The following is a 20,729-nucleotide window of genomic DNA, read 5'->3' as shown; positions in this document are numbered from 1 at the left end:
AATGTCTGCTATCTAATTGTTTCTTGGTGTAGGCCTTTAAGTTAGGTAGTGTATGGTTTCAGTTCCTCAGTTTCACAGTGGATAGAATACTAATAGTGATAGAAATATGTTTTTAAAAGAACTCCTGAGTGAGGTCTAAAATGTCATAGCATGAATTAAATCTTGGATGTTAATGGATTTTTTGTCTACCCTTTTTATAATTTATTGGTTACTAACTATTTTAATTGATATTACACAGGTAATATATGGAGGATTTACAGTTACTTTTGACTGATTGATTGAATGAATTAGAGTGATCCCTTATCTATGGAGGGAGTCACATTCCAGATACCCTTGACATAGATGATAATCCTAGAGGTAGCAATAAGTAAACTGAAATAATCACAAGAAACTGCATTTATTTTTTGTGTTGGTCCTAGGGCATTAATCAAGCCCTGACTGCTGTCCCAGAGGGTTTTTTTTTTTTTAAATTTTAAGTATGACTATTACCCGATGATTTTAGCACATAAGAAAAAAAATATACTCATGATGCTGAGATATAAAGACCTCTGATTGAGCCCCACTTGGCCTAGAAAATGCGTGGGACACTTCTCTCCCCAAAAGAGATGGAAGTGGTTCTGTGCCTCAAGGGGTAGAGGAACAGCTTTGAGAGAAGAAGCAATAGCATCATGCCAATTCACTGAGTTCAAGTCTCAGTATTGTTATACATACACCAGAGTGTGTGTATAACACACACACACACACACACACACACACACACACACACACACACACACACACACACACACACACACGAGAAAAAAGAAAAGGAAAAACCCTGATAAGTTAATTAAGACACTTAATGTGATAAAGAGGAGGAAGCTTGAGGAATGATTTCTGTATTATTAGATTATTAAACCACAATCTACAGGTAATTTAAAGTATACAAATATAGCTGGTTCACCAGAGTTTCATTCTTGTTAATCTGTGAGTGTGTATGTGTATGCATATGTGTGCTCACATACCCTAGTACTAGCGCCTGAATTCAAGCCCTTATTCACTTCTTTAACTTTTTCTTTCAAGGTTGATGCTCCCCACTTGAGCTACATCTCTAATCTGGCATGCCTGTAACTCTAGCTACTTAGGAGATTGAGACCTGGAAGATTGTAGTTTGAAGCTCCCTAAAGCAGAAAAGTCTGTAAGATTGTCTCCAATTAACCACAAAAAATATTGAGAGCAGAGGCATATCTCAGCAATTTTTCTGAGGTAACCTTGGACCTTTTCTTTCTTTATTCAGTGCTTATGTAACATACAGAGTCATATAGCTGCTTAATGTATTCAACTTATAGACACATATGAGCATGTATATAATTTTATAATATGCACATCAAGAGAAAATATACATATTTTTGTTTTTATGATCAGTCCACATATCTACTAGAAGGTGTGGAGTTCCTCACTCACCCACTGCTGTGCATATGCTATTATTCAATTATCTGAATATCTTTGTATAGGACTCTATGTGTGTACCCAAGCACGTGTGTACCTAGATTAAACTCATTTCCTTGCACTTGTTAGACAAGTGTTAGACAGCTAGCCCTGTTTATAACAGTTACTTTTGAATGAATATCATGGATTCCCTAGGTTGTGTTAGAACACAGTGTTAGAATGCCTCTCATTCATACCTGGAAGCACTTATTGATTGAGAATGGGATCTTTTTTCCCAGCTGTGGGGCTTGAAGTCAGGGTTGAGCACTGTCCCTTAGTTTCTTTTGCTCAAGGTTAGAGCTGTACCACTTGAGACTCTTTTTCTGTTTGTGTGATACTGAGGAATCAAACCCAGGGCTTCATGCATCCTAGGCAATCATTCTACCACTAAGCTACATTTTCAGCTGAGATGGGGATCTTGATAATTGTTCCCTATGCAATCCTGAACTCTGGTTTCCAAGTAACTATTTTACAGGGGTGTGCCACTACACTAATTGTAATTTTTAAAATTTTATATATTTCATTTTCTCCTTTTTATTGTTAGTACTGGGCCTAAAAGTTGTTCATCCTGTTTTTCTTTTTCTTTTTTCTTTCTTTTTTTTTTTTTTTTGGGTCCGGTTGTGGAGCCTGAACTCTGGGCCTGGCCACTGTCCCTCAGCTCTTCAGCTCAAGGCTAGCGCTCTACCACCTGGGCCACAGCGCCACTTCTGGCTTTTTTCGTTTTGCTTATGTGGTGCTGAGGAATCGAACCCAGGGCCTCAGGCATGCAAGGCAAGCGCTCTACCACTGAGCCACCTTCCCAGCCCTCATCCAGTTTTTCAGAACTTTTTTTAAGGGAAAATTGGTTTCAAGAATTATTCTGGGGGTGTTTTGGTTTCTGTTTTGTGCTGTGCTGAAAGATTTATTCCTGGCTGGTGGAAATCTCTCATGGTGGGTGGTGAGTAAACTGTGGAGCATTGATAGGGTGCTATGTGTTACCTTGTTTGTCCTTTTAGATTTTCATTTAGATGTGTTGTTCCTCAAAATAATTCCTTTACTAAAGCAGGATTGTCCTTTTATTTTTGAGACCTATTGTAGCCCAGGCTGATTTGAACCCATGATGTTCCGGATCAACTTCTTGAATGGTAGGATAGCAAATGTGTAGCATCAGTCATAGCAGGAATGTTATGTGATTAGTACACACTTCTACTCAACTGCCTTTAGTTTGATACCATGGCCAGTGTTTACAAAGTATTGTTCTATATTGGAAGATATCTTTAGAAAGCATATCTTGCTCTAGGTAACTGAAGAATGTAAAAGGGTAGTGGTATGCATAGTACCTAATTACACAACATTCCAGAGCAGGCCAAGAAGACTGTTGGGAAGGACAAAGGTAAAGAGTAGTATGAATTATTATCATGGGCTTGGAGTACAGTGATACAGGAAAGAACTTATACAGGTAGAATCCTGTGAGGGTTGTGGAAGTAGAACAGGTATTTTCCAGGTAGATCAAATGTGAGAATGTCCAGGAGGAGGGACAAGCATTTTATGAACCTTGGAGAGGCAGAGCAGCAGAGTACTGGATGGATGGAAGCAGAGTGGAAAAGAAAACAGAATACTCTTTGGGAGTTTGTATGTTTACTAATTTATTGCTTGCATAAAGCATCAACCCTACCAGCAACAGAGGAAGCTGCCCATCCCAGCCCCATGTGTGTGCTGGAATGGGTGGGGCTACTGAGAAAGTAAGATGTGGAAATTCAGAACACACCTGAGCCTGGGTCATTCTATAAATTCACTGTGGAAGAGTGTACCTAGATTTGCCACATATGAAATTACACTTGTTAGGGAAGCATGAAACTGACAGACCTTTTAATATTACTTAATTTTAAGTAGATTCTTGTAGGTTTTCTTGGGCTGTTGACTGTAGCCCTGCTAGTTATGCCTCCCATACATACTGGAATGACAGATGTATGCCACTACATCCAGCAAATACTGATTGAGATAGGTTTCTTGGTTAAAAAATATTTCCTTGCAATAGAATTGAAAACCCAGAAATGAACCTACAGACCTATAGCCATCTAATCTTCGATAAGGAAGCTAAAACAATAGAATGGAAGAAAGACAGCTTCTTCAGTAAATGGTGTTGGCAAAATTGGTTTACTACATGTAGAAAACTAAAGCTAGATCCTTATATATCACCCTGCACCAGAATCAACTCCAAATGGATCAAAGACCTTGAACTCAAAGCAGACACTCTGAAAACATTACAGGATGGAATAGGAGAAACCCTAGGTCTCCTTGGCTCAGGCCGAAATTTTCTGAATAGAGACCCGGAAGCACAACAAATCAAAGAAAGGCTGGACAAATGGGATTGCATAAGGTTGCAGAGCTTCTGCAGGGCAAATGACATAGCTACCAAGATCAATAGAAAAATCCACCGATTGGGAGAAGATCTTTACTAGCCATACAACGGACAAGGGTCTCATATCTAAAATATACTTGGAACTCAAAAAATTAAACCACCCAACAACAAATCCTCAAAGAAACAACTGCCCAATAAATAAGTGGGCAAAAGACTTAAAGAGAAGATTCTCTGAAGAAGAAAGAAGGATGGCCAATAGACACATGAAGAAATGTTCAACATCCCTAGCCATAAAAGAAATGCAAATCAAAACAACATTGAGATATCACCTCACTCCAGTTAGAACAGCAAAAATCAAGAACTCTAACAACAACAGATGCTGGAGGGGATGTGGACAGAAAGGAACCTTACTTCATTGTTGGTGGGAATGTAAACTTGTTCAACCACTTTGGAAAGCAGTATGGAGGTTCCTCAAAAGACTTCACATAGATCTCCCCTATGATCCAGCAATCCCACTTTTGGGCATTTACCCAAATGTTTACAAACAAGACCACACTAAAGCTACCAGCACAACTATGTTTATTTCAGCATTATTTACCATAGCTAAGATATGGAACCAATCCATATGCCCCTCAGTAGATGAATTGATCAAGAAAATGTGGTATATATACACAATGGAATTCTATGCCTCCATCAGAAAGAATGACATTTCCCTATTTGTTAGGAAATGGAAAGGTTTGGAAAAAATTATATTAAGTGAAGTAAGCCAGGCCCAAAGAAGCATAGGTCCCATGGTTTCCTTTATTTGCAATATCTAGTATAGGTATGAGTCAAGCGGAAAAGGTCAGATAATGTGATGTTAGGAAAATGAACCCTTAAATATGTATTTTAATGTTTTTGTTTCTTTCATGCATGTGTTTCTAACGCATTTATAAGATTTTTTCTTTGTTGCTTTGTATGTCCCTCCACCACAGTGTAACCCCCGCTTTCTCTATATTTGATGTCAGTATAACATGTGGAGGAGATGGGGACAAACAAGTCGTTTAAGGATTCAGGTGGACCTGTTGCAACAATGAGAAGTACAAAATGTCATGTCAAACCAACTTTACAATGTCGGTGTGGGCGGGGGAGCGGGGTATAATTGGGTGGGGGGAGGGAGGAGGCTGGGAAGGGAGGTGAAGTGTAAACAAAGGAGGAGGCTGCAATGCTTGGTAAGAAATGTATGCATTATCCTGCCCATGTAATTGTAGCCCATCTATACAGTATGTTCTCAAATAAAATAAAATTAAATTTAAAAAAATATTTCCTTGAATGGTCTTGAACCATAATATTCTCATTGTGTCTTTAAAATACCACTGAAGAAAAGGTTAACCAATGTATCCTTGTCCTCAAAAGTTAATCATGCCTCTAATAAGGATTTGCCTTCTCAAAGCAGGGTAACACCTCACAGAAGTGTTATATCAGAAGGACAAAAGTAAAACCAATGGACTAATCACCAGGCAGCCAGAAAGAATATGAGCCTGGCTTCTCTTGGCTGGGAGATCTTTATCTTTGTAACAGAATTAGGCTTTACTTTTCCTTTATAAGGTCAGTTAGCAAAAGATCAATACAAAAATAAACAATTTGCACTGAGCCTCCTATGTAGAAGATTCTAGTGACAATATCTCCTCATGGGCTTTGAGAACCCAGTCTTTGGTGTGACAAGCTTGGTGGGCTTCAAGAAGTGCTTTCTATACACACAAAAGCAGAATCTGCTTCCCATGTTCCCTTGTAAGACTGTTACACTTGTATGGGATTTTAGAAGTCAAACATATGTTTGAAATCCTGATTTTCACAGCCAGTTGACTTACCAGTTTCCATTTTAGCTTCTTTTTTCAATGTTATGATAATTTCTTAGTAAACAAAGTATATAACAATGGTACCCAAGGAAACTGAAATGCAATAATTATTTTACACTCTCTATATTTGTATTCTATCACTATCTTATATTCAATCAATAATTATCTGATAGCCTTCAATGGCTTTGTCAAAGACCCCAGTGGCCTAAACTTTGCCTAGTCTGTGTCAGCTCCATTCTTCATGTTACCTGGCTTTGCTGTGGCATGTGGCTCCCAATTATCTTATCACCTTTCCCTGCTCAAACTTTTTGGTTATTTCTTCCCTTATCACCCCAGCTTCTTTGTCCAGGTGAAGAGGTCTCTAGGCACATTTGGACATACTGGAGGCTCCGTTGGTTTCTCACTTCCTTCCATCTTCACTAAAACGAGTATCTTTCTGGCCACTTGGCATTAAATGTTAACTACATGATACCAGATTTCCATTGTGTATGCCCAGCCAGGCCTTTCCCTTCTACTTCACACCATGCATTAAGATGAGTGAAATGTTTTTATATGCAGGGAAATAGAAATGGACACTATCATGCTGAGTGAAGTAAGCCAGGTTAAGAAAGATAAAGGTCACATGTTTTCTATAATATGTAAATACACAATCTAAAAGATAAACATGTAAACACACAGAGAATCATATATAAATACATTTATAGAATGTGTCTATATGATTGGGAATTTTTGAGGGAATTTGTAGGATTAGGGAACGATAAATAAATGTTATTTGGCATCTGTGCATGGCAATGATGACAAAGGAATCTCACCGAAATCCGTTGAATATTGAAAAGGAAGCTAGATGGGGAAAGGGAGAGTCAGGCCATCAGTATGATTAAAAATATTCAATATAAGTTTGTAAAATTTTATGGTGAAATTTCTTAAATACTATTGTTATGCAATTTAATTAAAATGAGATATAGGAATGCTAAACAACTATTATATGTGTGTTTTAATGGAAGTGAGAAGGACAGAGAGGGCAAAGGTGGGAAAACATGTTCAAAATAGGTAGTTTTTTTTTTTTTTACTTGTATTTTATTTTATTTGAGAACATACTGTACAGAGGGGCTACAATTAGATGGGCAGGATAATGCATACATTTCTTACCAAGCATTGCAGCCTCCTCCTTTGTTTACCCTTCATATTCCCTTCCCCGCCTCCTCCCTCCCCCCACCCAATTTTACCCCCCTCCCCCCACCCAATTATACCCCCCACACCGACATTGTAAAGCTGGTTTTGACATGACATTTTGTACTTCTCATTGTTGCAACAGGTCCACCTGAATCCTTAAACGACTTGTTTGTCCCCATCTCCTCCACATGTTATACTGACATCAAATATAGAGAAAGCGGGGGTTACACTGTGGGGGAGGGACATACAAAGCAACAAAGAAATAATCTTATAAATGCTTTAGAAACACATGCATGAAAGAAACGAAAACATTAAAATACATATTTAAGGGTTCATTTTCCTAACATCACATTATCTGAACTTTTCCGCTTGACTCATACCTATACTAGATATTGCAAATAAGGGAAACCATGGGACCTATGCTTCTTTGGGCCTGGCTTACTTCACTTAATATAATTATTTCCAAACCTTTCCATTTCCTAACAAATGGGGAAATGTCATTCTTTCTGATGGAGGCATAGAATTCCATTGTGTATATATACCACATTTTCTTGATCCATTCATCTACTGAGGGGCATCTGGGTTGGTTCCATGTCTTAGCTATGGTAAATAATGCTGCAATAAACATAGTTGTGCTGGTAGCTTTAGTGTGGTTTTGTTTGTAAACATTTGGGTAAATGCCCAAAAGTGGGATTGCTGGATCATAGGGGAGATCTATGTGAAGTCTTTTTTTTTTTTTTTTTTTTTTTTTTTTTTTTTTTTTTTTTTTTGTCGGTCGTGGGGCTTGAACTCTGGGCCTGGGCGCTGTCCCTCAGCTCTTCAGCTCAAGGCGAGCACTCTACCACTTGAGCTACAGCGCCACTTCCGGTTTTCTGGTGGTTTTTATTGGAGATAGGAGTCTCACGGTCTCTCCTGCCCGGGCTGGCTTTGAACCGCGATCCTCAGATCTCAGCCTCCTGAGTAGCTAGGATTACAGGCGTGAGCCACCAGCGCCCGGCTTATGTGAAGTCTTTTGAGGAACCTCCATACTGCTTTCCAAAGTGGTTGAACAAGTTTACATTCCCACCAACAATGAAGTAAGGTTCCTTTCTGTCCACATCCCCTCCAGCATCTGTTGTTGTTAGAGTTCTTGATTTTTGCTGTTCTAACTGGAGTGAGGTGATATCTCAATGTTGTTTTGATTTGCATTTCTTTTATGGCTAGGGATGTTGAACATTTCTTCATGTGTCTATTGGCCATCCTTCTTTCTTCTTCAGAGAATCTTCTCTTTAAGTCTTTTGCCCACTTATTTATTGGGCAGTTGTTTCTTTGAGGATTTGTTGTTGGGTGGTTTAATTTTTTGAGTTCCAAGTATATTTTAGATATGAGACCCTTGTCCGTTGTATGGCTAGTAAAGATCTTCTCCCAGTCGGTGGGCTTTCTATTGATCTTGCCAGCTATGTCATTTGCCCTGCAGAAGCTCTGCAATCTTATGCAATCCCATTTGTCCAACCTTTCTTTGATTTGTTGTGCTTCTGGGTCTCTATTCAGAAAATTTCGACCTGAGCCAAGGAGACCTAGGGTTTCTCCTATTCCATCCTGTAATGTTTTCAGAGTGTCTGCTTTGAGTTCAAGGTCTTTGATCCATTTGGAGTTGATTCTGGTGCAGGGTGATATATAAGGATCTAGCTTTAGTTTTCTACATGTAGTTAACCAATTTTGCCAGCACCATTTACTGAAGAGGCTGTCTTTCTTCCATTCTATTGTTTTAGCTTCCTTATCGAAGATTAGATGGCTATAGGTCTGTAGGTTCATTTCTGGGTTTTCAATTCTATTCCATTGGTCCTGAGGTCTGTTCTTATGCCAATACCAAGCTGTTTTGATTACTATGGCTTTATAGTAGAGTTTGAAATTTGGTATTGATATTGCTCCAGCAGTGTTCTTTCCATTGAGGAGCGTTTTTGCTATTCGGGGTCTTTTATTGTTCCATATGAATTTTTGGATTGCCTCCTCTATTTCCTTGAAGAATGAGGGTGGAATTTTGATAGGTATCGCGTTGAATTTGTAGATAACCTTGGGAAGTATTGCCATTTTCACGATGTTGATCTTGCCAATACAGGAGCATGGGAGGTTTTGCCATTTTTTAAGTTCTGTGTTGATTTCCTTTTTCAAGATGTTAAAGTTTTCGTCATAGAGATCTTTCACTTCTTTGGTTAAGTTAATTCCTAGGTATTTTATTTTTTGTGGGGCTATTACAAATGGAGTTGCTTTCCTAATTTCAGCCACACTTTTCTCATTGTTGGCATACAGAAAAGCCATTGATTTTTGGGGGTTAATTTTATAACCTGCTACTTTGCCAAAGTTTTGAATCAGCTTGAGTAATTTGGGAGTGGAGTCTATGGGATTCTTTAAATACAAGATCATGTCATCTGCAAAGAGGGAGAGTTTTCTTTCTTCTTTCCCTATTTGGATCCCCTTTATGTCTGCATCTTGTCTTATTGCTGTAGCTAGGCATTCTAATACTAGATTGAAGAGAAGTTGAGAGAGTGGGCATACTTGTCTTGTTCCTGAGTTAAGAGGAAATGGCTTTAGTTTTTCACCATTGAGTGTAATGCTGGCTGTAGGTTTGTCATATACAGCCTTTATTGTATTGAGGAATGTTCCATGGATTCCTAATTTTTCCAGAACCTTCATCATAAAGGGGTGTTTTATCTTGTCAAATGCTTTTTCTGCATCTATTGAGATAACCATGTGGTTCTTATTCTTGCTCCTGTTGATGTGATGAATAATATTAATTGATTTGCGTATATTGAACCAGCTTTGCATCCCTGAAATGAATCCTGTTTGATCATGGTGTATGATTTTTTGGATGAATTGTTGAAGTCGATTGGCCAAAATTTTGTTGAGAAGTTTTACATCAATGTTCATCAAAGAAATGGGTCTATATTTCTCTTTCTTTGATGAGTCCCTGCCTGGTTTTGGGATGAGGGTTATGATGGCTTCATAGAATGTGTTCGGTAGTGAGCTTTCTCTTTCAATTTCATTGAAGAGTTGGAGGAGTATTGGTGTGAGCTCTGCTTTGAAGGCCTTGTAAAATTCCGCTGTAAAACCATCTGGTCCTGGACTTTTCTTAGCTGGGAGGTCTCTTATTGCTGTTTCTATTTCAATGCTTGATATGGGCCTGTTAAGCTGGTTTAACTCATCTTGGTTTAGTTTTGGCATGTCAATATTTGCTAGGAAAAGGTCCATTTCTGTCAAGTTCTCAAACTTATTAGCATAAAGTTTTGAAAGTATTCCCTTATAATGTTCTGAATCTTGGTTGTTTCCGTGGTGATGTTTCCATTCTCATCTCTGAGTTTATTAATTTGTGTGTTCTCTCCTTTTTCTGATAAGGTTTGCTAAGGGTCTGTCAATTTTGTTAAGTTTTTCGAAGAACCAACTCTTTGTTTTGTTGATTCTTTCTATAGTTTTTTGGATTCTAATTCATTTAATTCTGATTTAATTTTGATTATTTCTTTCCGTCTACTGGATTGGGGTTTATCTTGCTGCTCTTTTTCAAGGAGGTTTAGATGTCTCATTAAATTGCTAGTTTCAGATCTCTCCAATTTGTTGATGTAGGAGCTCAGAGCTATAAACTTGCCTCTGAGTACTGCCTTTGCTGTGTCCCAGAGGAGCTGGTAATTTGTGTGTTCATTTTTGTTGAATAGCATGAACATTTGAATTTCCTTTCTAATCTCTTCCATGACCCACTCATGATTCAGCAGTGTGTTGTTCAGCCTCCATGTGATACCGGACTTTCTTTGGTGGCTTTTGGTGTTGAGTTCTAATTTTATTCCCTTGTGGTCAGAGAGAATGCAAGGTATAACTTCAATGTTTCTGAATTTAGACAAGTTTGCTTTGTGGCCTAAAATGTGATCTATTTGAGAAAACGTTCCATGTGCTGCTGAGAAGAACCTGTATTCTGATGCTGCTGGGTGAAATGTTCGGTAAATGTCTGTTAAGTCTAGTTGATCTATGCAGCTGTTTAGATCTGCGGTTTCTCTGTTGAGTTGTTGCCGAGTTGATCTATCTAGTGGGGAGAGTGGTGTGTTAAAATCCCCAACAATTAATGTCTTTGGATCTATATGGCATTTGAGGGAAAGTAGTGTTTCTTTGATAAATTTGGGTGCTCCATTGTTTGGCGAATAGATATTTAGAATTGTAATATCCTCCTGAAGGAGAGATCCTTTAATTAGTATGTAGCGACCTTCTTTATCTCTTCTCACGATTTTTAATTTGAAGTCTATTTTATCTGATATTAGGATTGCAACTCCCGCCTGTTTATGAGGGCCGTTTGCTTGGTAGATTTTGTTCCAGCCTTTAACCTTGAAAATATGTTTGTTTTTACGGGCAAGATGTGACTCCTGCAGGCAGCAGATAGAAGGGTCTTGTTTTTTTATCCAATTAGACAGTCTATGTCGCTTAATTGGAGAGTTCAGTCCGTTAACGTTAAGAGATAGGACTGAGAGGTCAAAATAGGTAGTTTTTTAATGCATGTAAAAAATGAACAACAAAGCATGTTGACATTGATTTGAGAAAAGTCTGTAGATGTGTGAGAGTGATGGAGGAAATGAGTCTCATAAAGATACAAATCAAATCCTTGGAAGAATGTGTGCTAATCAAAAGGTGAGAAAAAGTTACTACAGATTTATGTGCTATTTCTCTTATTTCATATGCTAGTATATCTTTTTTAATTTTGAGAGAAATAGATTTGGTTGTATATAAATGTCATAATTCTAATCTAGGAGTTAAGATTTTCTCCCCACTCCATCTGCACAACCATATATTCCGTTCCCAAAAGAATTCCATTGTCAGATATATATTGCCAGAACCTTTCCCATGCATGTACAAACTTCTATGTCCATAAGTATAAAATACATACATCAAATGTTACCAATTATATCATATATAGGTTGCTTTTCACTTGATAGAGCAACCTGTGGTTTTCACTCTATATGTCACTTTGTACTTAATCAGTCTATACATGATCAGTGGCCATTTCAATGGTTTTAAATTATTTTACACACATGTCATTCCTGCTAATGTCTTTCCAGTAGTGAAGCATAAGAATATCAGTGGAGCACAAGGAAAATGGCTACACAGTTTCCCATTCCCTCCCCTCTCCTGCCATTCAAATTTGTGATAGTGACTGCCAAAGAAGTATGACTATAATTTTTTTTTATAAAATGCAGGACCATCTGCCAAGTAAATAGTCCCTTTTAAGAGAATGTGAAAATCAGTGGGAGTTAACATTTGTGAGCATTAAATGTTGACATATGACTGAGTTTTCTAATACATAGTTAACTTTGTGTGTGTGTGTGTGTGTGTGTGTGTGTGTGTGTGTCTGTGCTTCTGTGTGTCTGTGTATCTCTGTGTATATGTATGTATTTTCTGGACCTGAGGGTGAAATCAGAGCCTGAGTGCTGTCCTGGAGCCTTTGTACTTGAACCATAGTTCCATTTCCTATTTGTAGTGTTTAACTTGAGATTAGTGTCTCAGGGACTTCCCTGCTTGTCCTGAGTTGGATCCTCACATCTCAGGCTCCTGAGTAATTAGGATTACAAGCTTGAGCCACAGATGTCTGGCCAATATCTCTCATTGGTTCTCAGAATGACATTTTTCTTTTTTTGCTGCAAAAACTGGCAGTGGCCACTTCATTGGCCCGGATAGAACAGGAGCATCTTCAGAGATTGTGTTTGGGGCCTAAGTGAATGTAAATAATATCTTCCCCACCAGCTAATATGTCCTCATCACTGTCTAAATAATTTCTTTTAGATATATTGTCTTATTATTGTACAAAATAATGGACTCCATTATATTTTCCTATTTTCATACTACTTATTTTCATAATATTCACTTTCATTACACTCTTTTGCCTGTCTCCTCCCATGGTTGCTTCTTGTTTTTACATTTTTCTCTCTCTCTCCCTCCCTCTCTCTTACTCTCGCTTTTTCTCTCCTTCCCTCTCTTTCTCTCTCTTTCTCTGCTTGCCTCTCTGCTAGTATTTGCTTTACACTTTCTACCTGCACTCCCCCTTTTAAGCAAAGCCTCAAGTTCTGGGTTTCTGCTTATTAATTGGAATTAAGAATTTTAGCCAGGCATCGGTGGCCCTCACCTGTAATCCTAGCTAGTCAAGGTGCTGAGATCAGAAGATTGCGCTTCAAAGCCAGCCTGGGCAGGCAAGTGCATGAGACTCTTATTTCTAATTAACCACCAGAAAACCAGAAATGGCTATGTGGCTCAAGTGGTAAGGTGCTTGCCTTGAGCTGAAGAGCTGAGGGATAGTGCCCAGGCCCAGAGGTCAAGCTTCATGTCTTACCAAAAATAAAAGTGTTTCCATAGATTTTTCTTTCAAACCATGATAATAAATTACATTTGTTCATGTAGATAATATAGGAATTTAGTATTGTTGGGTTATTAACAACTACTTAAATTATTTTTGAAAAATCATAATGAACTATGCTTTATGAATCTCATCTTATTCTGAAATATTACAAAAACAGTAGAGTTCTTCTATAGGGTCCCAATGTAATAGGAAGCCCTGTTCTATATCAGAAGTATCTATCAACCATTTCTTTCTCCTGTATCTTATTTTACATCTATTCAATTATTATTTTTATTTGTCAATTATCTTTCAGTAGTTGTACAAAGGAGTTGCCATATAACAAAAGCAGTTTATGAATACAGTGCATATTGATTTGTGCCACACCTACAATAATCACACCCCCCTCTGACCCACCATTCCCTCATATTTCTTAGTTTTGCAGTATAGGCAATGAATTCCTTTTTAGCAAATTTAGTTTTTATTTATTTATTTATTTATTTATTTATTTATTTATTTATTTATTTATTTATTTATTTATTTATTGTCAGGCATGGGGTTTGAACTGTGGGATTGGGCATTATCCCTCAGCTGTTGCACTCAAGATGAGCACTCTACCACATGAGCCAGAGCGCCACTTCCTGTTTTTTAGTGGTTTATTGGAGATAAGGGTGACATGGAGTTTCCTGCCCGGGCTGGCTTTGAACTGAGGCCCTCAGATCTCAGCTTCCTGTGTAGCTAAGATTACAGGCCTGAGTGGCCTGTGCCCAGCTGATTATAGTTATTTTAAAGAGGTTGTGTAGAGGGATTTCATTTGCATAAGTCAGATGAGAACATTTCCTTTCATACAACATCTTCTGTTCCCTCACTTTCTCCCAATGAGCTTGACTACATTCTGCCCCTTCCTCCCTTCATTCCTCTACCCTTTCCCCACCCTCTTTTTGATGTACCCCAATTTCTTGCATTAATATTCTCAGGCTTTGTCCTAGTCTTTCTAAAGATTATACTACTTGGGCCACATTGGCAGCAGCGATGGTGGAGCAGGAAGGCTCTCACAATGAAGCCCACAATCACATGCAAGTTAAGCTGCATGGAGAAAGGCGGCCAGTATGGGGCACACCAAATATACTGGACCATCTTCTTCAGGTACATGTCCCAGAGCAAGCCCTCTGAGGCCCAAGAGCTCATGTGCTCAGGAGCATACTGCTGTTCTTCCCTCATGGCCAGCAAAACAGCACAGCAGAGCTGTCCATGCTGGTGTTGGAGTCCCTGAAATGGATGTAGATGGCAGAAATGGATGGAGTGTCTGGCTAGGGTGTTCAGTTGATGGACCCCTTCTCCAGAGCCCTGAAGTGTTCCAGTTGGGGTTCCTGGAAATGGGGCCATCCTTAGCTCCTTCCATTTTGGGCCCTGACCCTGTGGAAAGAGCCGAACTACTGGGAATCTTGATACTACTTTCTACACTCCACAGACGGTGAGGGCTGCGCCAACATGCTGGTGGAGGACTCCACGGCCCACAGCTTCCATGGCAAGTGGACATACTTGTGGCTCAGGCAGTGCTGCAGTTTCTCTATTGGAAAACAAAACCAGGTCTGTGGTCTTCATCATGTATGCACAGAAGCAACATCCATCAAGCACGGGCCGCCCTCCATCCAATCCCTGCTCCACTTCATCTGATTTCTGCTGCTGGCCTTGGATGGCAGCAAGCTAACCACGTTCATGGTGCTGTGAGAGCAGTTCCAGCCCTCCCTGTGCAGGTACCCAATACATGACAAGTAGCTCGACAGGACAGAACAGGACAGGAGAGTTGTCCCTCAGGGTACATCCCAAGCTTTTGTCTTCCTATGGAGGCAGTTGGCCACGTCCTGGCCTCCCTTAGTTACTCTATCACCTACAATTTTCCTTAGTTATGCTCTATGTATTAAAAACTTCCTTAAAGACAAGTTATACTGTTCATGGAGTTCATACTCACAGCTCTAAATACTGAGATGCCTAAAATATATCATTCTGCTTTGAGTAAATTCCCTCCAAAAGGTTTTCCAATTCAGAAGTTTATCTTTAATGGATTTTATAAAACCTTTCAAATGTTATACAAAAAAATAAGGACTAAGTAAATGAACGATCAAGTACTTAATGATTAGAAGACTCAATGTCCTGAAACAATTCTCCTTAACTGCTCAGTACATAGAGTATAATTCCAGACAAAATTCAGCCAGATATTTTTTACGAGAAACTTTTAAGAGGGCACATAGTATTTCCTCACTTTCTAAGGAAATATTTTTGTAGAATCAAAATGATCTCTTCAAAGTTTTAGGAAAAGTCAATAATAAATTCATCAGTACCTAGAGTTTTATAGATTGCAATGCATTTAAATGTAAATTGAGAAAATTTGTGTAGATTCCATTTTTTTTCGTTCTTCCTTAAGTAGGTTTGATAGGTTTCATCTTTGAATAAATCATCTGAAGTTGTTTATTACTGTACTTTTAAATTTTATAACGGTAGGATTTCTGATAAAGTACTCATTTGTTTTGGTTATTGGCAACTGGTTTCTTCTCTGTTTTGTTATTTTGTATTTTGATCCGTCTTTTAAAATATATATCCATTTATTGATCTATTCAGACACAGCTTCTATTTTCATTGATTTTCTCTGCTGTGTTCAAAAGCAGGATTTTTTTGCCACTTAACGAAATGATTCTTAAATAGAAAAGCAAAAGAAGAATAGAATAGAAAAATAAGAGTATCAGTTCAAGCTTGTAATCCTATCTACTCAGTAGGCAAAGAGCTGAGGATTTTGTTTCAAAGCCAGCCAGGGGAGGAAAACCTGTGAGACTCCTATCTCCAACTAAACACCAAAAATGCTGAAAATGGAGTTTGTGGCTCAAGTAGCAGAGCACTGAGCTAGAATTACATATGTGAATCCCCAGTGTCCTGGTAAGTTGTGTTTTTTTTTTTGAGGAGTGTAAATGTGTACAATTTTTAAGTCCTTAACCTAGCCCACTGCAAGTAGTATGAAGTTACACATGGTCTGATCTACTGTCCATATGGTAATCACTGAGATTTAAAATTCTGTCTTCCTGAACATTTTCCAATTTTCTTCTTTGACCATACATTTAGGTATCAGGGGTTTCCTATGGTCAATTTTCATTTAAGGAAAAAATCATTTCAGATTTCATTTAAAGTTTGAGACTGAGACTTGTACTTGGTGTTTGATGTTGTTGCTCTTTAGCTAGTACTTTACCAACTAAGCTATGATTTTAATCCATAATTTCAGGTTATTCAAAATGCTAGGAAAGGTAATAGTGATAATGCTATTAAGTCTTTCGCCCATCTAGATACCCACATTTGGTTTGTTTGGGTTCCTAGTTTATCAGTATATTCATATGTCATAACTTTTGTTTTTGTTTTTGTGCTATTCCTGGAGCTTGAAATCAGAAACTTGCCCTCTCCTTGAAACTGGACATTGTTAGCACACACTGGTAATTCTATCTACTCAGAGAACTGAGATCCAGGTTTAAATCCAGCCCAAGAAGGAAAGACCATGAGTTTCTTATCTCTAAATAATCCCCCAAATAAATTTGGAAGGGAATCTGTGGTTCAAGAGTAAAACACCGCCCTTGAGGGAAAATGCATAAGTGAGAAGGTAAGGTCTTGAGTTTAAACTCCAATATCAGCACTCAAAAACGTTGCTTTCCTTGAGCTTTATATTAAATTGCTCAGAAAATAATCAGCATTATAGTAATGTTTAACATTACTATTACAATAATCAGTTATATTTATTGATGTTATTCCTTTATTTTCCTAAAGTTTACTGACACATTAATATCCAGTAATAGAAAGACAGGATTACTCTTTCACAAGTATTTATGGTAGTTGAATATATGGAACAGAGGTGCATACCAGGAGTTTGGACTGAAGAGAGATATTTGCAAGCTCTTCACATAAATAAATGATAGTTGAAGACCCTGTGGGCATGTATGAAATAAGCTAAAGAAACCAGCAAGGAAAGATAAGGCATGATTCTGGAAAGCAAACAATTTTGGAAGAATAGAAAACAAGAAAAGTATGTAGCTTTTGGTAAGAACTTTCTAACTCACCTACACAGTGAGCACATTTGATTCCTCATTTCTAGTAAAAGCCATTTTATTTTCATTAACAATGATCTATTTGTTCCATTATATAAATTTAACATATTATATATTTCCTAGTAGATTAATATTTATACTTTTTTTCCTTTATAGAAGAAGTCCTACATTGTAGACAAGGCTTACCTCAAATCCTTATTCTCTTGTGTCAGGTTCCTGAGTTTTGGCTGGAATTACCATGTGGTAGCATAGTACTATATTCACTTATATTATTTACATTTTGTACACTTGAAAATTAGTATGAACAACTTTAAGCCATAGTATCTTCATGAATTTGAATAAATTTCTTTCAGAAAAATGTTATAAGTAGAGTTACTGAGTAAAGTCAAGTATGGTACACATACCTGTAATCCCAGTACCCAAGGGTATTGTAAGTTTAATAGCACCCTGAGCTTCACAGCAAGTCCTTGTCATCATCATCATCATCAACAACAACAACTGGTGGGCTTGGAAGAGAAAAAGTATTAAGTGACGTGATAGGAATATACAAAATTGTGTGTGTGTGTGTGTGTGTGTGTGTGTGTGTGTGTGTGTGTTGGCCCTAGGGCTTGAACTCAGGGCCTGGTCAATGTCCTGAGATTTATGCTCAAGTCTAGCACTCTACCATTTGAACCAAAGCTCCACCTCCAACCTTTTTAGAGGTCATTGGAGATGAGTCTCATCCAGTTTCCGGTCCAGGCTGACAAAGAACCTAGATCCTGAGGCCTCAACCTCTTTTATAAGTAGGATTATAGGCGTGAGCTTGTAGTAGGTGTTGTATTACTGTTAAGTAATATGGTAAACATCACGCCAGTTTTTACTCGCCCCAGCAGTGTTTGAGTGTTGCACACACACTTAAAACACAACCCACACCATGTTTGATGACATCCAGGTCTCATAATCCTGTGAGATAACTATTGTTACCTATGAAGAATTTGAGGTCCAGAGACTTTAGTTAACTTTGAATCCACAGCTTGTATAGAGTGGAGCTTGTATGCAAGCTCAAATAGGTTTGTATATTTCAGAAAACATGGTATCAACATGTGTTCTAGGCAACATGTGTTCTAGCAAGTACTGCTCTTTACAGGTACTATTAAATTCCTCTTGTATGTATGACTCATTCCTCACCCTTTAAATATTTGCACCCCATCTCATAAGCTAGGGAAAGTACAAGTGATGAGAAGAGCCATTTTTGAAAGAGAAATTGATAATGGGGTTTGAAATTGGTATTGGATATTAATCTGATCTTCTTCCATTTCAGATTTGCCTCCAGCACTATATTTCTGTTTTTTTAAATTTTATATTATGATAAAGGTAATTTACACATAGATTATAGTCATATAAGTCAGGTATGAGTATATTTCTTTTTGGAAATGTCACTCCTTACCTTGCTCTCTTAGATTTTCTCTCATTGGTTTGGTTTTTATTAACATCTTCTTCTTCTTCTTCTTCTTCTTCTTCTTCTTCTTCTTCTTCTTCTTCTTCTTCTTCTTCTTCTTCTTCTTCTTCTTCTTCTTCTTCTTCTTCTCCTCCTCCTCCTCCTCCTCCTCCTCCTCCTCCTCCTCCTCCTCCTCCTCCTCCTCCTCCTCCTCCTCCTCCTCTTCTTCTTCTTCTTCTTCTTCTTCTTCTTCTTCTTCTTCTTCTTCTTCTTCTTCTTCTTCTTCTTCTTCTTCTTCTTCTTCTTCTTCTTCTCCTTCTTCTTCTTTTTCTTTTCCTCCTCCTCTTCCTCCTCCTCCTCCTTTCCTCCTCCTCCTCCTCCTCCTCCTCCTCCTCCTCCTCCTCCTCCTCCTCCTCCTCCTCCTCCTCCTCCTCCTCCTCCTCCTCCTCCTCCTCCTCCTCATTATTATTACTGTAATGTAGAAGGTTTGTTACATACGTTTGGCAATGACTACCTATTTTTGTCTTTGTTTTTGTTATAGTCATGAGGCTTGAACCCATGGCCTGGGCAGTGTTCCTGAGCCCTTTTGCTGAAGAATGGCATTGATATTGAGCCAAAGCTCTACTTCAATGAGTATATTTCTATTTGGACAATGTCACCCTTTCCCTGCGTCTCCTCCAGTTTTCCCCTCCTTCCCCACCAACAAGTTTCATAGTGCACTTTCAACATAGTCTCAACTGAGTGCCACTGCTGCATTTGTTCATCCTTTGTCCCTCCATTGCTATGCCCCCTTTACATTCCCAAAGAGAGATAAATGAAAAAATGACAAAAATGAAAGAAAATAAAGAAAAAATATTATCTTTCTTCTGGTCCTTGGTCACTGGTTATTTTTGAAATAGGTTGTGTGTGTGTGTGTGTGTGTGTGTGTGTCTGTGTGTGTGTGTGTGTGTGTGTGTGTGTGTGTGTGTGTGTGTGTGTGTGTGTATAGTGGGGCTTGAACTCAGGGAGCTGACCTTTAGCTATTTTACTTATAGCTAACTCTCTACAACTTGAACCAAACATCCATTTCTGGATTTGAACAGTTAATTGGAGATAAAAGTTTCACAGATTTTCCTGCCTGCGGTAGCTTCAATCCACTTTCCACAGTTCTCATCCTTCTTAATAGCCACAGTTAAAGCTAGATGTGAACCACTGGTGATGCTTGGCCTACCTTATTTTTATTAAGTAGTTGAAATGTAAAATAAAGTTGCAGCAGTATTACAAAAGAATCAATTTAACTTACACAGCTTCTTTAAGTTTTAATAATTTGTCACATATGATATATACAGAACAACAGTTTTTGTAAATGCCCCTGAAATTTGGTTTTCATCTGAGATTTTTCCTCATCATGAACATGTCCAGAGGGCATTAATTATCTTTTCTTGGCTTTCATTATGAAATGGTGCAAGGTAACGCGTCATGATAAATTTGTGTGCCGGACCCTGATGATATATTCACATTCTTAGTCAGAAGGCATTAGTGCCTGTTACAAATCACCTAGATCTGACAAAACCCTATCTCAGGTCTTGTTACCACATTCCTCTATGTCGTTCTCTTAGAGAGCAATTCCGAGTCTCCAGTGATCATGACAGAGCCGTCCTGGACCCTCTCAGGACCCACCAAGAACACCACTCATGTGTGTCACCTAAAGAGTGATGGGAGACTGGTGTCTGCTTCCTATGATAGAAAACAACACAGGATCTGTTACGTCCTTAAACTGTCCTCAGTCCTGAGGATTCCTCAATGAGCATTGAAACTTAAGAATTAAGGAGACATTAAACTTTCTCTTCCTTCTGCCAGATTCTGCTGCTGTCATCTTCTGTGGAAATAATCTGAGCTCTAGAAGCCATTTTGCTTATTCTAGGCCCTTAGATTAAGTCTGGCTTTTATACTTAGACATTAAGATATGTAGTGATAAAAATAGCAAACAACATTTTTCCTATTCTATTTATTACTCAAATAGGAGTTTGAGAAAGTGACTTCTAATTAAGTGCTTCATACTAATAAGAGTTATTGGTAGAATTTGAAAACA

General features: G+C 38.3%; 1 pseudogene; it reads left to right on the top strand.

Annotated features, from left to right (window-relative positions):
• The first annotated feature begins 14,216 nt into the window (after nt 1-14,216).
• On the top strand, nt 14,217-20,444 carry LOC138833425 (Golgi to ER traffic protein 4 homolog pseudogene; annotated as a pseudogene).
• The last annotated feature ends 285 nt before the right edge of the window (nt 20,445-20,729 follow it).

This window comes from Dipodomys merriami, unplaced genomic scaffold (genome assembly GCF_024711535.1).
Source record: "Dipodomys merriami isolate MVZ:Mamm:240054 unplaced genomic scaffold, mDipMer1.0.p SCAF_207, whole genome shotgun sequence".
Lineage (NCBI taxonomy): Eukaryota > Metazoa > Chordata > Mammalia > Rodentia > Heteromyidae > Dipodomys > Dipodomys merriami.
Note: the sequence above shows the minus strand (reverse complement) of the source record. Positions and strands in the feature narration are given on the sequence as shown.